Source organism: Heterodontus francisci, chromosome 2 (genome assembly GCF_036365525.1).
Source record: "Heterodontus francisci isolate sHetFra1 chromosome 2, sHetFra1.hap1, whole genome shotgun sequence".
NCBI lineage: Eukaryota > Metazoa > Chordata > Chondrichthyes > Heterodontiformes > Heterodontidae > Heterodontus > Heterodontus francisci.
In genome coordinates, this window is record NC_090372.1 from 180131371 (window position 1) to 180148090 (window position 16720).

Consider the following 16720-nt stretch of genomic DNA (forward strand, 5'->3'; position numbering starts at 1 on the left):
CAGATTGGAAGGTACTGGTAAATTTCCAGCTCCCCAGGTTAGAAAAAGAGCAGCATGAAATGATTGCATTTCTTCCATTATTTTATATAATATCAGCACTTTGAAGTGTGACATTTGATGTGAAACTAATGCTCTCAAAACTATTATCTTTATAGCTAGAGCATTAACTTTGGATACAAGGCTGGAAGGGTGGTATCCAATTTCATAGATTCAGTGGGGGTTAAGTTGGATAATCCACTTAAAAGGACCTGGGAATCGTGGGACATGATTAACCCACGTCTATTCACTGTGTTGCAGACAGAACGTTAAGTAAATGCTGCCTGCTCTTTTAAATAATTGCTGCTTGCAGCAGCCAGTGCTAACCGCACTGTTCATTGGCTGCACGCATCAGGAGGGGGACCGATATCACACAGGGTTGACAACATGGATTTTCCTCCTCTATCCTAGCCTTCTAATTATGTGCAGTGTCACCATCTGAGCAGGTGGCTGTGATTGCTAGATCGACTGACGGGGCCTCTATCAGCTTCACTGTTGTCGTTCTCTTTTTCCCTTGACTGGGAAGGTTCCAATTCTTAGATAACTGAAATGAAAAAGGGACAAGAGTTCAATTGTAATGAGGGCAGTGGAGAAAGTAAGACGTGTGTGCTTACACCATCTGCAGCTTGTGAGACAGAAGAGACCATGTGATGAGGGAGAAGTGGGAAAAAGTGAATTAGATATGCAAATACCCTCATCATCAATCTCTCCGGCACCGCCAGTGGTCATGACCTTAGCGATGTCCCTTCCTATGATAGCCAACACTGTCTCCCCCACTGGGGTTAAAACATGCAGGCGCGCTTGTCCTCCTGCAGTTCCTTCCTGCTGCCTCCTGTTGTGCGTCACCTCCTACCTTGTAAGCTCAGACTGCTGCCTTCGTGGCTCTGGATACCACTGTTCAAAGGGTCTTCCAGGTCATTACAGCAGTCCATCAATCTTTTTCCTAACAGAGCAGCAGGATTGTTGAGACGCTGCTCCGGGAGAGTGGCAGTGGCCTCATGGAACACAAATGTGCTGTTCTCTCTCAAGGTGGCAGTGTTCCTGCCACTCCATTAGTTGTCAGTTCACCAGCTAGTCCAGACTGCTGCAGTCTGAAGACAGGGTCTGTAGGCCGAGAGTTGCTAGAGTTCATCCTCCAAGGTAATTTGCAGCCTTCCCAACTGTAATGTCCCGAAGGACCCTGAGCAGATACGGCCTCCTACAGACTGCCTTCCTCCACCAACCGCACCCCCCACCCCCCCAATCATCCACTCGTTACAGCAGCTTGTTCTGCTCTCTAGATTCTCCCAGTCATGTTCAATTATCGGCTTGGGCTGATCAGTGGCAAGTAACATTCACACCACACAAGTGCCTGGCAATGACCATCTCAAACAAGAGAGAATCTAATCATCTCCCCTTGACATTCAATGGCATTACCATCACTGAATCCCCACCATCAACATCCTGGGGGTTACCATTGGCCAGAAACTGAACTGGACCTGCCACATAAATACCGTGGCTACAGGAGCAGGTCAGAAGCTGAGAATTCTGTGGCGAATAACTCACCTCCTGACTCCCCAAAGCCTGTTCACCATCTACAAGGCACAAGTCAGGAGTGTGATGGAATACACTCCACTTGCCTGGAATGTGCAGCTCCAACAACACTCAAGAAGCTCGATACCATCTAGGACAAAGCAGCCCTCTTGATTGGCACTCCATCCATCACCTTCGACATTCATTCCCTCCATCACTGATGCACAGTGGCAGCAGTGTTTACCATCTACAAGATGCACTGCAGCAACTCAGCAATGTACCTTCGACAGCACCTTCAGAATCCGCAACCTCTCCCATCTAGGAGGACAAGAGCAGCAGATGCATGGGAACACCACCACCTGCAAGTTCCCCTTCAAGCCACACCCCATCCTGACTTGGAACTAAATCGCCATTTCTTCACTGTCACTGGGTCAAAATCCTGGAACTCCCTTCCTAACAGCACTGTTGGTGTACCTACACACCGAGGAATGCAGTGGTTCAGGAAGGCAGCTCACCGCCTCTCCTGAAGAGCAATTAGGGATGGGCAATAAATGCTGGCCTAGCCAGCGACACCCACATCCCCTGAACAAATATAAAAAAATTCAGAGGAAGCCTTTCCAGGCCACTCATGTTACTTGTAAGTCACTTCTTTCAGCCTAAGATTTTAGCTGACAAAAAAAGCACTTCAAGACCAATCACACCATTCCCTGTTCAGTCTTCAAACTTGACTAAAGTATAAGAAAGCTCCAAAAAATCGAACAATTGCACCAGCAGCCAGAAGAAACTAACATGTAAATAGTTTATGATTCCTCTAAACAGCACTGATGGGGAATCCTTCATTCCATTTAACATCGTGTTCAGTGGTGTGGAGTTAAGACAGGATGTTGGTTGGAATATGCAGCTTGAAAATGGCAGCAGTGGTTTCGAATCTGCATTATCCACTCACTCGTGTCATCAGCTCACTGCTCTACAAACTGTTGGCAGTCACAGGGCACACACGCAAACCCTTTTACCAAGATGCAGTCCCGTGTGAGCACATATTTTGGATGCCATTTTAGACCCTTAGGTGGCCACATGCTGCCTAAAACAATGGGAGCTACACATCCCAATTTGGCTCTCATAGAAAAATACAGCATAGAAGTTGGCCATTCAGCCCATTATGCTTGCGCCAACTCTTTGAAAGAGCTATCCAATTAGAACCATGACCTAGCTCTTTTCCAATAACCCTGTTAATTTTTCCATTCAATTATTTGCCCAATTCCCTGTTGAAATCTGCTTCCACCATCCTTTCACATAGTGCATTCTAGATTCTAACAATACACTGCATAAAATTTGGTTTTCCTCATGTCGCCTCTAGCTCTTTTTTCAATGACCTTAAATCTGTGTCCTCTGGTCAACAACCCTTCTGCCACTGGAAATTATTTCTCCTTATTTACTCTATCAAAACCATTTTTTGGATGATGCTAGAATAGGAGGCATAGCAAATAATTCTGAGGGCCAGAGGAAGTGCAAGTGAATATTAACAAGATGGCAATAAAGCGGCAGAAGGAATTCAATATTAGCAAGTGTGAGGTGGTACATTTTGATAAAAAAAAGTAAGAACTATACTTGGAATGGGTAAAGGTCGGATGATGTGGAAGAACAAAGGAATTTGTGGGTTTTGATTCACAAGACCTTAAAAGTGGCACCCCAACAAATAAGGTCATAAATAAAATTAATGGAATACAGGATTTAATGATACAAGAAGAAGATTTAATAGTGAATCTGCAGAACCTTAGTTAAGACCGCAGTTAGTGTACTGAGTGCAGTTTTGGGCTCCACATTATAGGAAGAATGTTGAGGCAACAGAGATAGTACAGTACAGAGTTAATTGAATGCAGCCTGGTATAATGAAACACACATATGGAAAATATTTGAAATATTGGGGTTGCTGTTGTTAGATTATGTTTAAGATCATGAATGAGCTTGAGCATAGTAGATATAGGAACAGGCAGTTGCTAGTGATTGAGGGGTCTATAATAACAGAATGTAGATTTAAGATTAAATGCAAGGAATTTAAGGCACAGAGCAGAAAAAACATTTTTACACAGAGGGTTACGAGACTATAGAATGCACTACTCGAGTTAGACACAGAAATCATGTCAATTTCCTCCAGTTACACTTTGGGAAAACCAGGTGTGGTAGCATAGTACTTGTGTTTCTCGACTAATGATCAAAAGACATAACTGAAATCCCACCATGGTAGCTGAGGAATTTAAATTCAGTTAGTTAAATAAATCTGGAATAAAAAAACTAATATCAGTAATGGTGACCACGAAACTACCGGTCTGTCGCAAAACCCATCTGGTTCACTAATGTCCTTTAGGGAAGGGAATCTGCCATCTTCACCCGGTCTGGCCTACATGTGACTCCAAACCAAAAGTAATGTGGTAGACTTTTAACTGCCCTCTGAAATGGCTGAGCAAGCCACTCAGTTATATGGAACTGCTGTGAAAAAGTCCTGATGGAACTGAACGCTGGACAGCTGTCGTTTTGACCAAAGTAACAAGCAGCTGACCAGTGGAATTCAAATGAGGCCAGCAGTTAAAATCTGCCGGGCCTTCAACCTAGACTCCCGTCTGCTTCTGCTTGTTCTCCAGAAATTAAAACAGCATTTTTATGCTTATTTATGCAGTTATGGTATTTATTTATCTGAGGAAAGCAATAGGGGAGAATTATATCCTGCCGGCAGGGATCTCGACGTCTGGAAAAAGTGACACCGAGATCCCCATGTCACCTCTTCTCCGGAAGGCCTGCCGAATCTAGCACCAATCAGGCACTTAAGTGGACAGCAGCCTGCCTTCCACAGGATCAAGGACCCTTGGAGAGCTGCCGGCCAATCAGAGGCCGGCAGCTGCAGCGCCTCTGCAGAGGCAGTGGTTGCTGCAGGAGAAACCACCTACCGGAGGCTGAGGAGCATTGCTGGAACCAGGCCTCAGGTAGGTCAGGGCAGGGGAGGGGTCTTACGGGGTGGAAGTCACAGAAGCGGGGGAGGGGTGCCAGCAGTGAGTGCAGGGGGTTGGCTCTCAGAGGGCCCCACTCTTCCCAATGCGGGATCCCTTGTTAAGACACTAAGTGCATTTAAACAAGGCTTCCCCCCTCCCCCGGAGCTGGGAAGCTATCCGCATGGTTTTCCATGCCGTGCTTCTCATTCAGTGACAGGGCCACCCACCGCAAGGCTAATTGCAGCTGCAGCAGGAAGAGGCCCTTAATTGGGAGTTAATTGCCCAGTTAAGGGCCTCAAATGGCAGCATAGCAGGCAGGCCACTCACAGGTCTTCTTGCCCTGAACTAAATTTTGGTGGAGGCAGGATGGTGGCAGGAACCCATCCTGTTACCATCCCACCCGATTTTACGCTGTCCCACCTCCAAACCCGCCAGGGGGGAGAGCATAAAATTCCTCCCGATATTTATTTTCCAACAATTGATGAAAAGACATTTCATTTAATGTCTCTGTAGCAACTATTTTTTTTATAAATCAGCACTGCGACGCCACAATTATTGCTCACAGATGCCAGGAATCCAAGTGAGACAATTTCCAGCCCGCATTTCTAACACCCAATTTCTCCCTCCCCATTGCCGCAACATCACAGGATATCCCATGCTGCCAAAACCCAGTGCTGTGAAACAGGACCTCTACTCCTATTTTGCCACCCTAACCCAATGCTGTTAACTCTCAAAACCCCTCCTTTCCTTAGTCCTACTAAAACCAGATACTTACCTCCAACCTGGCACATATTGTATACCATCTTGATGTTCTATCCTGGACTCCTTACAAAACAGTGTTAAAATTATGAAATACATATTTAAGTGCTGGGACCAATGCATTTTTTGCTATATATAAATGACTAGGATCTTGGAATATAGAGTAGAACTTCAAAATTTGCCGATGATACCAAACTTGGAAGAGTGGAAAACAGTGAGGATGAGACAAACCACTTGCAAGAGGACATAGATAGGCTAGCAGAATGGGCAGATAAGTAACAAATGGAATTTAATACAAATAAGTGTGAGGTGATGCATTTTGGCAGATAGGGTGAGGTAATACAGACTTAATGGCACAGTTCTAAAGAGTGTGGAGGAACAGAGGGACCTGGGGATGCATGTTCCTCGACCTTTGAAGGTGGCAGAGTGTGGTTAGCAAAGCACATGGGATCTTGGGCTTCATAAATAGAGGCATAGAGTATAAAAGCAGGGGAGTTAATATGAATCTTTATAAAGCTCTGGTTAAGCCCCCACTAGAGTATAGTGTCCAGTTCTGGTCAGCACAGGTGAGGGTTCTTGAGAGGGTGCAGCAGAGATTTACCAGAATGGTTCCAGGGATGAGGGATTTTAGCTACAAGATTAGGTTGGAGAAATTGGGGTTGTTCTCGCTGGAGCAAAGGAGATGGAGAGGAGATTTGATAGAGGTGTACAAGAATATGACAGGCTTAGATAAGTTAGACAAGGAAAATCTGTTCCCATTAACTATGGGACACAGATTGAAGGCTTTGATTAAGAGATGCAGGGGGAATGTGGGAAAGAACTTTATTTTACGCAGCTTGTGGTAATGACTTGGAACTCACTGCCCATGAGGGTGGTGGAAGCAGAGAAAATCAATGACTTCAAAAGGAAATTGGATGGGCAGATGGGCACTTGAAGGAAATAAAATTGCAGGGCTATGGGGATCGAGGAGGGAGAGTGGGACTGACCGAATTGCTCCAAGGAGAGCCAGCATGGACTTGATGGGTCGAATGGCCTTCTACACCATAAATGACTATATTGATCAAGGAATATGTCATAATAAGCTAGTCTACTAATTTCAGATTTTTACAGAATAAAGGATAGAGTCAGAAAATTCAATCCCATAATATATAATAAAAATGAAATTTGATGGTTTTCAAATCATTATAAACCAGTGACCCAGTATGCACTGTGTGATATGCATTGTTACATGGCATAATATCCCTTTTGTTCTAGAGTGGCATCCTCTGATTCATTGCTAAATCAGATTTGCTAGTATTTTACAAAGATGGTACACCACACTTTGTTACAGACAAAACAACTAAAAGAGAAAAAAAGCCAGTTACTTAAGATGGATGTTTTTAACCTAGAGCTGAAGCCAACAAGTATTTTATATGGTCAGAGTGGTGGTGGAGAGTTAAAATATGGCACGATCAGAAGCTCGGGGTCATGCTTATGGATTGAACAAAAGTGTTCTACAAAGTGGTCTCCCAATCTACATTTGGTCTTCCCAATGCAGAGGTGATTGCAGTGTGAGCAGCGAATACAGTATACTGAATTGAAAGAAGTAAATCATTGTTTGACCTCGAATGAGCTTTTGGGGCCTTCAATAGGGGGAAGGGAAGAGATAAAAGGGAAAGTGTTGCATCTCCTGCGCTTACATGGGAAGGTGTTGTGGAATGGGGAAAGAGTATTGGGGGAATTAAAGAGTGGACCAGGGTGTCATGTAGGGAATGCTGCGTTTGGAATGCTGAAAAAGAAGGCAAAGATGTGTTTGGTGGTAGCATCGCGCTGGAGGTGAGGTCTAGGGCCTTCAACACTCATTCCAGGTGAAACAGCAATTTACTTGTACTTCTTTCAATTTAGTATACTGTGTTTGCTGCTCACAATGTGGCCTCCTTTACATTGAGAGACCAAATGCAGATAGGGAGTCTGCTTTGCTGAACACTTTTGCAAGCATACTCCTGAACTTCCGGTCTCCTGCTATTTTAATTCTCCGCCCCGCTTTCAATCTGACCTCTCTGTTCTCGGTCTCCGACACTGTTCCAATAAAGCTCAATGTGAGCTCAAGGAACAATACCTCACCTTACGATAAGGCATTTTGCAGCCTTCCAGACTCAACATTGACTTCAATCATTTCAGAACATAAACACTGCACCCAAGACCGGGATTTATCCAGGTGACGGGGGTCTTGACCACTGGTAAAAGTGAAAGTCCCGCTTTGCCTCCTCTGTGGAATGCCCGCTGAATTACGTGCCAATTAGGCACTTAAGTGGACAGCAGCGGGCCTCCCCCAGGATCAAGGATCCTAGCGACGGAAGTACTGCCAGCTGACGCTGTTGGCTAATCAGAGGTCGGCAGCTCTTTAACTGAGCAGTGCCGCCATGCAGGCAATGGCTGCTGATGGTACTGGACCCACCCAAGGCCCTGGACCCAGCCTACAGGTAAGTCAGAGCGGGAGCGGTTTCGCGGGGGGGGGGAACATAGGGGGGTAGGCAGCAAGGGCAGGGGGTGGCTCTCAGTAGCCCCCCCCGGTCTTCCTGAAGCTGGGTCCCTCAATCAGGCACTAAGTGCCTTTTAATGAGGGTCCACCCCCCACTCCCCCGGCGCCAACATGCAATCCGCATGGGTTTGCTTTGTGTGCTTCTTGTGTGGCAACAGGCCCGCCCACTGCTGGGCTAATTCCAGTGGCATTTAAGGACCTCAATTGGCAGCAGGGTGTGAAGGCCATTCACAAGCCTTCTCGCCCCAGACCTAACTTGGGTGGAGGTAGAAATGTGGCGGGGCCCTGCCCGCCACCATCCCACTAGATTATATACTCTCATCGCCTTCAAACTTGATGCGGGAGGGGTGGGGAGCATAAAATTTCCCGCCTCCTGCAAAGTCTTTTGGACGGCAGCTGTTGGTAATCTGTTGGTAATAATTCTCCTGTTGCCATTTTCACTTACTCTAGACTCATCTTTTGTTTGTTACTTGTCCCATTACTATCTTCTTTTGCCTTGTACCATTGTCTCTTTCGTCATTTAATTTATCTTGCCTTCCACCCTAGTCCAGACATTCCCTTCTGTTCTTTCCCTTCCCCGTTTTCCCTGCCTTTGTACTTGCTTAAAACCTGTTACATCTCTAACTTTGTTCCATTCTGACAAAAGGCCATTGACTTGAAATGTTTACTCTGTTTCTCTCCAGAGTTGCTGCCTGACCAGCTGAGTATGTCCTGCATTTTCTGTTTTTCTTTTCCTGACCAAACATTAATTGAATTCTGAAATAAAAACAAGAAATAATGGAAATACTCAGCCGGTCTGGCAGCATCTGTGGAGAGAGAAGCAGAGTTAACATTTCAGATCAGTGACCTTTCATCAGAGCAGTTTTGATTTCAGATTTCCAGCATCTGCAGTATTTTGTTTTATATTAATTGAATTCTGAATGTTATGCAGCTCTGCTTACTTAACAACTGAAAATTGTAGACTTAGAGGGTCACAGTTTCACCTTATGAGCTGAATAATGCATTGCGCATCACATTACCTTTCTTTTTTATGAAACAATGTAATACATATGCATCATACCTTAAAGTATTAACAGCTCTGATTTGGCAATGAATCAGAGGATAAGTCACTTTGGAACAATAGGGATTTTACTTGTACCTCATTGGTAAAATATCATATTTGCAAAATATCAACCAAGCTTCTTCTTCTTAGGCAGTCCCTTGGGAACGAGGATGACTTTCTTCCACTCCAGGGTTGTGGGTCCTTAGGTGATTGAATAGTCCAATTCTGGATCCTCACATTCTGCCACAGGTGGAGCAGGTGGTGTTTGGTGCGGCAAGTAAATGGGATGCTCAAATTTCCGAAAGCTCCTTCCGCTGTTTGCACTTAGTCGCTGCCTGGGCATGTCAACGTTGTTCGAACTGGCTGGCACCCTCGCGGATGCTTCTTCTCCATTTTGGGCGGTCTCAGGCAAGAAATTCTCATGAATCAATGGAGATGTCACATTTTTTTCAGGGAGGCTTTAAGGACATCCTTGCAGTGTTTCCTCTGCCCTCCAGGTAGCCTCTTGTTGTAATGGAGCTCGGAGTAGAAAGCCTGTTTTGGGAGTCTTGTGTCAGGCATGCAGACGATGTGGCTGCCCAGCATAACTGACTAGCCATGACCAGTGTCTCAGTACTGGGGATGTTGACCTGAGAGAGGACACTGATATTGCAGTGCCTGTCCTGCCACTGAATTTGCAGGATCTTGCGGAGGCACCGCTGGCAATATCTCTCCAGGGCTTTGAGACGTCTGCTGTACAGCGTTCATGTTGCCGATGCATATAGAAGGGCAGGTAACTCCAAGAAAAATGTAGGGAGTGGCAGCAACTTTATACATGGCCTATTTTGACCTCACAAAGGCCTTTGACTCTATTAACTGGGAAGGATTATGAAACATCCTCCTCAAATTTGGCTGTCCAGAGAAATTTGTCACCATCCTCCGCCTGCTGTGTGACGACATGCAAGCTGTAATCCTTACCAACAGATCTGTCACTGACCCAATCTGAGTGTAAACTGGGGTCAAGCATTGAACCAATGCTCTTTTCCATCTTCCTCGCTGCAACATTCCACCTCATCTCCATGAAGTTCCCTGCCAGAATAGTTCTACTCTACAGGACGAGTGGGAAACTATTTAACCTATGTTGCCTCCGGTCTAGAACCAAGGTCACCCCCACCTCATGACATTGAGCTGCAGTATGCTGACGACGCTTGCGTATTCGCACACTCAGAGACTGAGCTTCAAACCCTCGTTAATGCATTCACAAGGTGTATGAAAGAATGGGCCTTAAGCTAAACATCCGGAAGACAAAGGTCCTCTACCAGCCTGCTCCCACAGCGCAAGACTGCCCCCCCGACTGTCAAGAACCACGGCGAACCACTGAACAATGTGGATCACTTCTCATACCTTGGCCGCCTCCTCTCAGCAGGGCTGTAGACCATGAGCTTGTTGCCAGATTTGAGGTCTTTATTGTCAAACACTCTTTTCCTCAGACAACTGAAGGCTGCGCTGACACACTGGAGATGATGCTGAGTTTCATATACATGGCACAGAGACTATGCGAGTATCTTAAAGAAGTGGAGGATAAGCAAGTAGAAAAAGAAGCATGAAATATTGGCAAAGTGCAGCAGGTTCCTGCAACACAGGAGCTTGGTGGAGGGAGAAAGCTAGATGCCATAGAGGGTGCAGACCACATCACCAGCATGGTGTTCCAACAGAGCACTCCTGTACTAAGCATGAGCCAATGTCCTTCCCCATCCCAGAAACTCCAGAACACCCATCCCACATTGCCAGCACTTCCTGATGAAGAGAAAGTGGGAGCTATAATTAAGGTCTGAAATTATTAAAAGGTAGTAGTGACACAAGGTGCCCAGAGTGCTGCAATTAGGGATGGCCACAAGTGCCCTAGCCAGCAATGCCCACATCCCATGAAAGAATTAAAAAAGTCTCTTCTTTAAAGATAAGGTGCTGTTCTTCAAGTTTGAGCTGCATCAGAACGGTGTAGAAGGCTAAAGACAGAGTGTTTGGGGTGTGAGTGGGAATAAAAATTGAACTGTCAAATCAATGGAGAGCTCAGAGTTGCTCATGGACACAGCAGTCAGCTAAACTGCACTAGCAACTGGGCCCCCGGCATTTTCCAGTGCATTCTGCAGCTCCCTTGTCAGGAGTACAGTGCGAACTCAGAAGAATCCCAGAGAAATTTTGGCCCCTTATATATAATTGCTCCTATCAAAGTTAGCTCAGATAGACTTTATAAAGTTCATGCTTTACACTATTTCAATACTTTTATACAAGAAAATTCACAGTTGCTTTGAAAGCATTTACTGCTTCTAATAATGTCCCCCGGTTCTCTTCAGACTTTTGCCATTGCTTGACAGGACAGGTAAAGGGACAAAACTCACAAGCAGCCAATCCTGACGTACTCTGTAAACAGCCAGTTTTGTAGTCAATCATTTCAAAATTCGACAAATTAGAGTCATAGAGTCATTGACGGCATGGAAGGAGGCCATCTGCGGGCTTGAAGGGCTGAATGGCCTATTCCTGCTCCTTTTTTAAAAAAAAAGAGTCCATGCCAGCTCTCCATGGAGCAGTCCAATCAGTTCCACTGCCCCATTCGATTCCCGTAGCCCTGCAAGTTTATTTCCTTCAAGTGCCTATGCAATTTGCTTTTGAAATCATTGATTGTCTCCGCTTCCACCACCCTTGTGGGCAGCAAGTTCCAGGTCATTACCACTCGCTGCATAAAAAAGTTCTTCCTCACATTCCCCCTGAATCTCTTGCCCAAAACCTTCTATTTGTCTCTCCTTATCCTTGCACCATCAGTTAACAGGAACAGTTTTTCCTTGTCTAACTTACGTAAGCCTGTCATAAGCCTATCAAACCTCTCCTCAATCTCCTTTGCTCCAAGGAGAACAAACTTTTCCAACCTAACCTTGTAACTAAAATCCCCCATCCCTGGAACCATTCTGGTAAATCTCCTCTGCACCCTCTCAAGGACACTCACATCCTTCCTAAAGTGTGGTGACCAGAATTGGATGCAATACTCTAGTTGGAGCTTTATAAAAATTCATAAATCATATAAAGATTATAAAGATAATAACTTCCCTGATTTACCAGAATGGTTCCAGGAATGGAGGACTTTAGCTACAAGGTTAGTTTGGAAGACTATGGTTATTCTCCCTGCAGCAAAGGAGATTGAGGGGAGATTGGATAGAAGTGTTGGCTTATGATCCCAGTGGAGACCATCAGCAAACAAAAATAATTAAATCCCCTGAACTGATCCCAATTTAGGAAACCAAACCAAACAGACAAGATTTTACTTTTATAAATTTTTACTTTCTTCTGTTTCAGTTTTGGTTTCTGTTTCTGCTTCAAGTCTAGTTTCTCTCTCAGTTAGGGTCTAAAAAAACAAGTTTGCAACCACAGCTTCCATTACACTTCCCACCCCACCCCTTGGTAAAGCTTTCTTCACAATAGTTTAGAAATACAGCAAGTTCTTATCATAAACGTTTCAATAAATAGCTTATTGCATGCTGTACAGTTAACATTTTCATATTCCACAATTATATATATTGTATTTACAAAATCATAAGGGCTTTAACCAAGAGCAAAACCCAAGTAAAGTGACAATTAGTATTCAAACATCATAGAATTATCATAACTCAGGGCCTTCCTTCTCTCTAACACCCTTGCTTTAAACTCTGGATAGAGCCATCAGAAATTACTTTTCCCTGCAACATGCACAGTTTTCAGTGTAACATCAAACTCCAATGCAACAGCTGGAGGTTCTTTGTTCTGAACTTTTCTAGAAACACAAGTGGATTCTAACCTGAAAAACCAATATTTCTCTCTGACTATTGGTTACATATACCTCAAACTGTTGTAAACCCAGTACAAGACTTAAAGCTTCTTTCTTTGTGGTTGTTACGAGAGTCCATTTTTTTGTTACAACTTACAATCTATATTTTTAAACTGAAAAGACTGACCTTTGGGTGTTTTTTTGGAAAGGAAGTTCAACAAAAGTTCACCAGTAAACAGGTTTTTACTGGAAAACAGGTAATTTCAAGTAAACACCAAAGGGAGTTTGACTTAAGAGCTATTTTATGTTTGACAAGAGGGAATTTATGATTAGCATGAGATTTGCCTGGAATAAAAGATTTGGTTTCACTTTGAACTGTTAAAAGATGCTGGTTTTTGGACTAAAAGCAGGCAGTTGGAATCTGCATATGGATCTGTCAGGAGATCAGAAGAAAAACCAGATAACTGTTACCTCTCTTTGAAGAATCCTTGCTATTGAAAATCAAAAGCCTGTATGAAGTGATACTCTTGCTTCCTGCATTTTTGAAGACATCCTGAATGCTTGCAGAAACCTTGCACCTTTAAAAGAATTTTGCATCGAATGTATGTGAGAACTGAAACTTTCTTGCTGCACCTGCTGTAACACCTATGTGAAGCTTTCTGCAGTTGAATGTCTTTGAACGCCTACCCAAACAAAATGTTCATCAACCTCGCCTGGAAGAATTCCTAGTGACAGCCAACAATTTGACTTTGGCACACCTCGCCAAGACAAAGGACTTCCATCTCCGCTTCAGTACAAGTTTTTTTATTCCTTCTATTTCTTTGTAACAGCTGTGAACAAAAATCCCTCCCCCCCGTTAACTGTTTTTTGGATATATGTGCGTGTGTGTGAGGGCTAGGATAATAATATGGGGCTTTAATATTTCAATTTGCATATATATGTACTTCATTATTGGTTAATATTTGGTTTATAATAAAAGGATAATTTTGTTGTTTATTAAAGAAATATGGTTGGTGTGCTTTATTCTGGGGACAAATAGAATATCTAATTGGCTGTTTCAGTAAGTGGGCAAATTTATTGATGTGTTGTGACCTATGGAGAAATGGGACTGAAATGGCAGTGCACTCTTATCGCCTCGGTCGTAACAGTGGTCAAGTACTTTGTTTGATGTTTATTAAGCTTCCTAGAGAAGCTGTTCACAATATAGATCAATGATTTGGATGTGGGGACAAAATGTAATATTTCCAAGTTCACAGATGACACAAAACTAGGTGGGAATGCATGTTGTGAGTAAGAAGCAAAGCAGCTTCAAAGGGAATTGGACAGACTTAGTGAGTAGGCAAGAACGTGGCAGATGGAATATAATGTGGAAAAATGTGAGGTTATCCATTTTGGTAGGAGGAATAGATGTGCAAAGTACTACTTAAATGGTAAGAGACTAGAAAGTGTAAATGTACAAAGAATCCTGACATGCAGCAAGCAATAAGAAACCTAATGGTATGGTCGCCTTTATCGCAAGAGGATTTGAGTACAGGAGTAGTGAAGTCTTGCTTCAATTGTATTGAACCTTGGTTAGATCACACCTGGAGTACTGTGTGCAGTTTTGGTCCCCTTACCTTAGGAAGGATATTATTGGCATCGAGAGAGTGCAATGAAGATTCACCAGACTTGTTCCCGGGATGGTGGGACTGTCCTATGAAGAGAGAGTGGGGAAACTGGGCCTGTATTCTCTAGAGTTTCAAAGAATGAGAGGTGATCTCATTGAATCTTACAAAATACTTAAAGGGATAGACAAGGTAGATGCAGGCAAGATGTTTCCCCTGGTTGGGGAGTCAAGAACCAGGGGATACAATTTCAAAATAAGGGGAAAGCCACTTAGGACAGAGGTGAGGAGAAATTTCTTTACTCAGAGTGTTGTGAGTCTTTGGAATTCTCTACCCCAGAGGGCTGTGGAAGCTCAGTCACTGACTATGTTTAAAGTAGAGATTGACAGATTTCTAAATACCAATGACATAAAGGGATATGGGGATAATGTGGGAAAAAGGCATTGAAGTGGATGATCAGCCATGATCGTATTGAATGGCGGAGCAGGCTCGATAGGCTGAATGGCCTCCTCCTATGTTCCTGTGTTTGTAGAGAAGTAGCTAATAGGCTGTCCCATACCAGTATCATCTTGGAGGTGCATCACTCCTACCCCTACATCACTGGCGTTAACAGCCACTTTGAATGGCTTACTAAAATCTGGGACTACAAGAACTGGTTCTTTTATTAAAATGGCCTTTACCTTCTCAAATGATTTTTGGCATGATTTTGACCATTTGAACTTCACTTTCTTTTAAGATTAGTCAATGGGGTGACTGAAATTACAGACAAATTTCCTGTAGAACTCACACATACCCAGAAAACTTAATACTTCTTCCTTTGTCTTGGGTACAGGAAAATCTATTATCACCTGAACCACGGCTTCTCACAGGAACACTTGACCTTGACCCAGGATACGTCCTAAATAAGTAACTTGACGAACACGCTCTTTGCCAGCTTTATGACAAGGCTAGCTTTGGCCAGCTTGTAAAATAGAGCTCTCAAATGTCTGACATGATCACTCCAAGTGTCGCTGTGCACCAAAAAGTCGTCGATGTACACAACACAATTATTCAACCTGGCAACAATTTGATTGGTTAATCTTTGAAATGTAGCTGATGCATTTTTCATACCAAATGGCATGACTTTACGCTGGAACAGACCATCCTGTGTCACAAAAGCAGATATTTCATGAGCTTGGTCAGTCATGGGGACTTGCCAATAACCCTTAAGCAAATCAACCTTGCTAACAAAGGCCAAGTTCTTCACCCTATCAATACAATCCTCAAGCCTTGGGATTGGGTAGGAGTCCATCTGTAGCAGTTTTGTTTAATTGGTTTAGCTTCCCCTACATCAACCTCATGAATAGCCAGAGAAGTGGAATCTGGCTAATCTGCACATACCAGCTTATACTCCTTCAGTTATGTCTTTTCTCTGGTGCTCAGGTAGATGTTGTAGCCCCTCATCCAGACCCTCTAACACCTTTGCATTCACCAGCTTCACCACAGGAGGTTCAATCTGGGAACACTCAGTCTCAGACTCATCATGTCATGTGTCACGTGCATCAGTGTCACCATCTACATCCTCTATCATCTATTGGCTGACTATGCTCACGATCATAGCACCTCATCAGCATATTCACATGACACAACCTTTGATTTTTCTGTCTGGGGTACTAACCAAATAATTCACCTCACTGAGTTTTCTTTTGATGAAGCAAGTCCACTAAATTTAGCTTTCAATGGTTCATCAGACAAAGGCAACAAAATTAGCACCTTATCTCCATGTTGAAATCTTACGTGCCTTAGCTGTTCTATCGGCTTGAGTTTTCATCACCTACTGAGAAACTTTGAAAAGTTCTCTGGCCATCTCTCACGCTTTTGAGAATCTGTCTTGAAATTCTGACACATTGGCCGGAATTTTACGGTGGATGGATGGGAACCGGACTCTGATGTGAAAGTTGGTGGCGAACCTGCTTCTGCCTAGCCTGGGGATCCGTCTCGTATTTTATGGACCCCCAGGCTTTAATTGTCCTGAGGTGGGACTTCCACCCACTTGAGGGAGGAGGACCCGCCTCAGTGAGCTGCCGGCCAATCAGCAGGCTGGCAGCTCTTAGTCCCAGCAACGCCACATGGAGTGGTGGTCACTGCTGGGACTGCAGCTTAGCCGACGGGAAGGTAAGTAGGGGCATGCCTCACCAGGGGGAACAGTCCTTCCCTGGTGAGGCTGGAGTGGTCCTTTGGGGGGAGGGGGCTATCTTGTGTCTCAGGGGTGGGTTGGGAGGCGGGGTGGCCCTCGATCAGGCACCCTGTGTCCGACTGCCATGCCCCCCCCACCACGAAGTGCGGAAAGGCCGGCAGCTATTGCTGGGCGGACTTTCACTTCCCCAGCACACCCGCTTGCCACGGGTAAAATACCCGTGGAGGCGGGCGAGGGCCCTTAAGTAGCCATTAAGCGGCCACTTAAGGGTATTGATTGGCTTCGGGCAGGCGAGCTGTTTCCCACCCCCC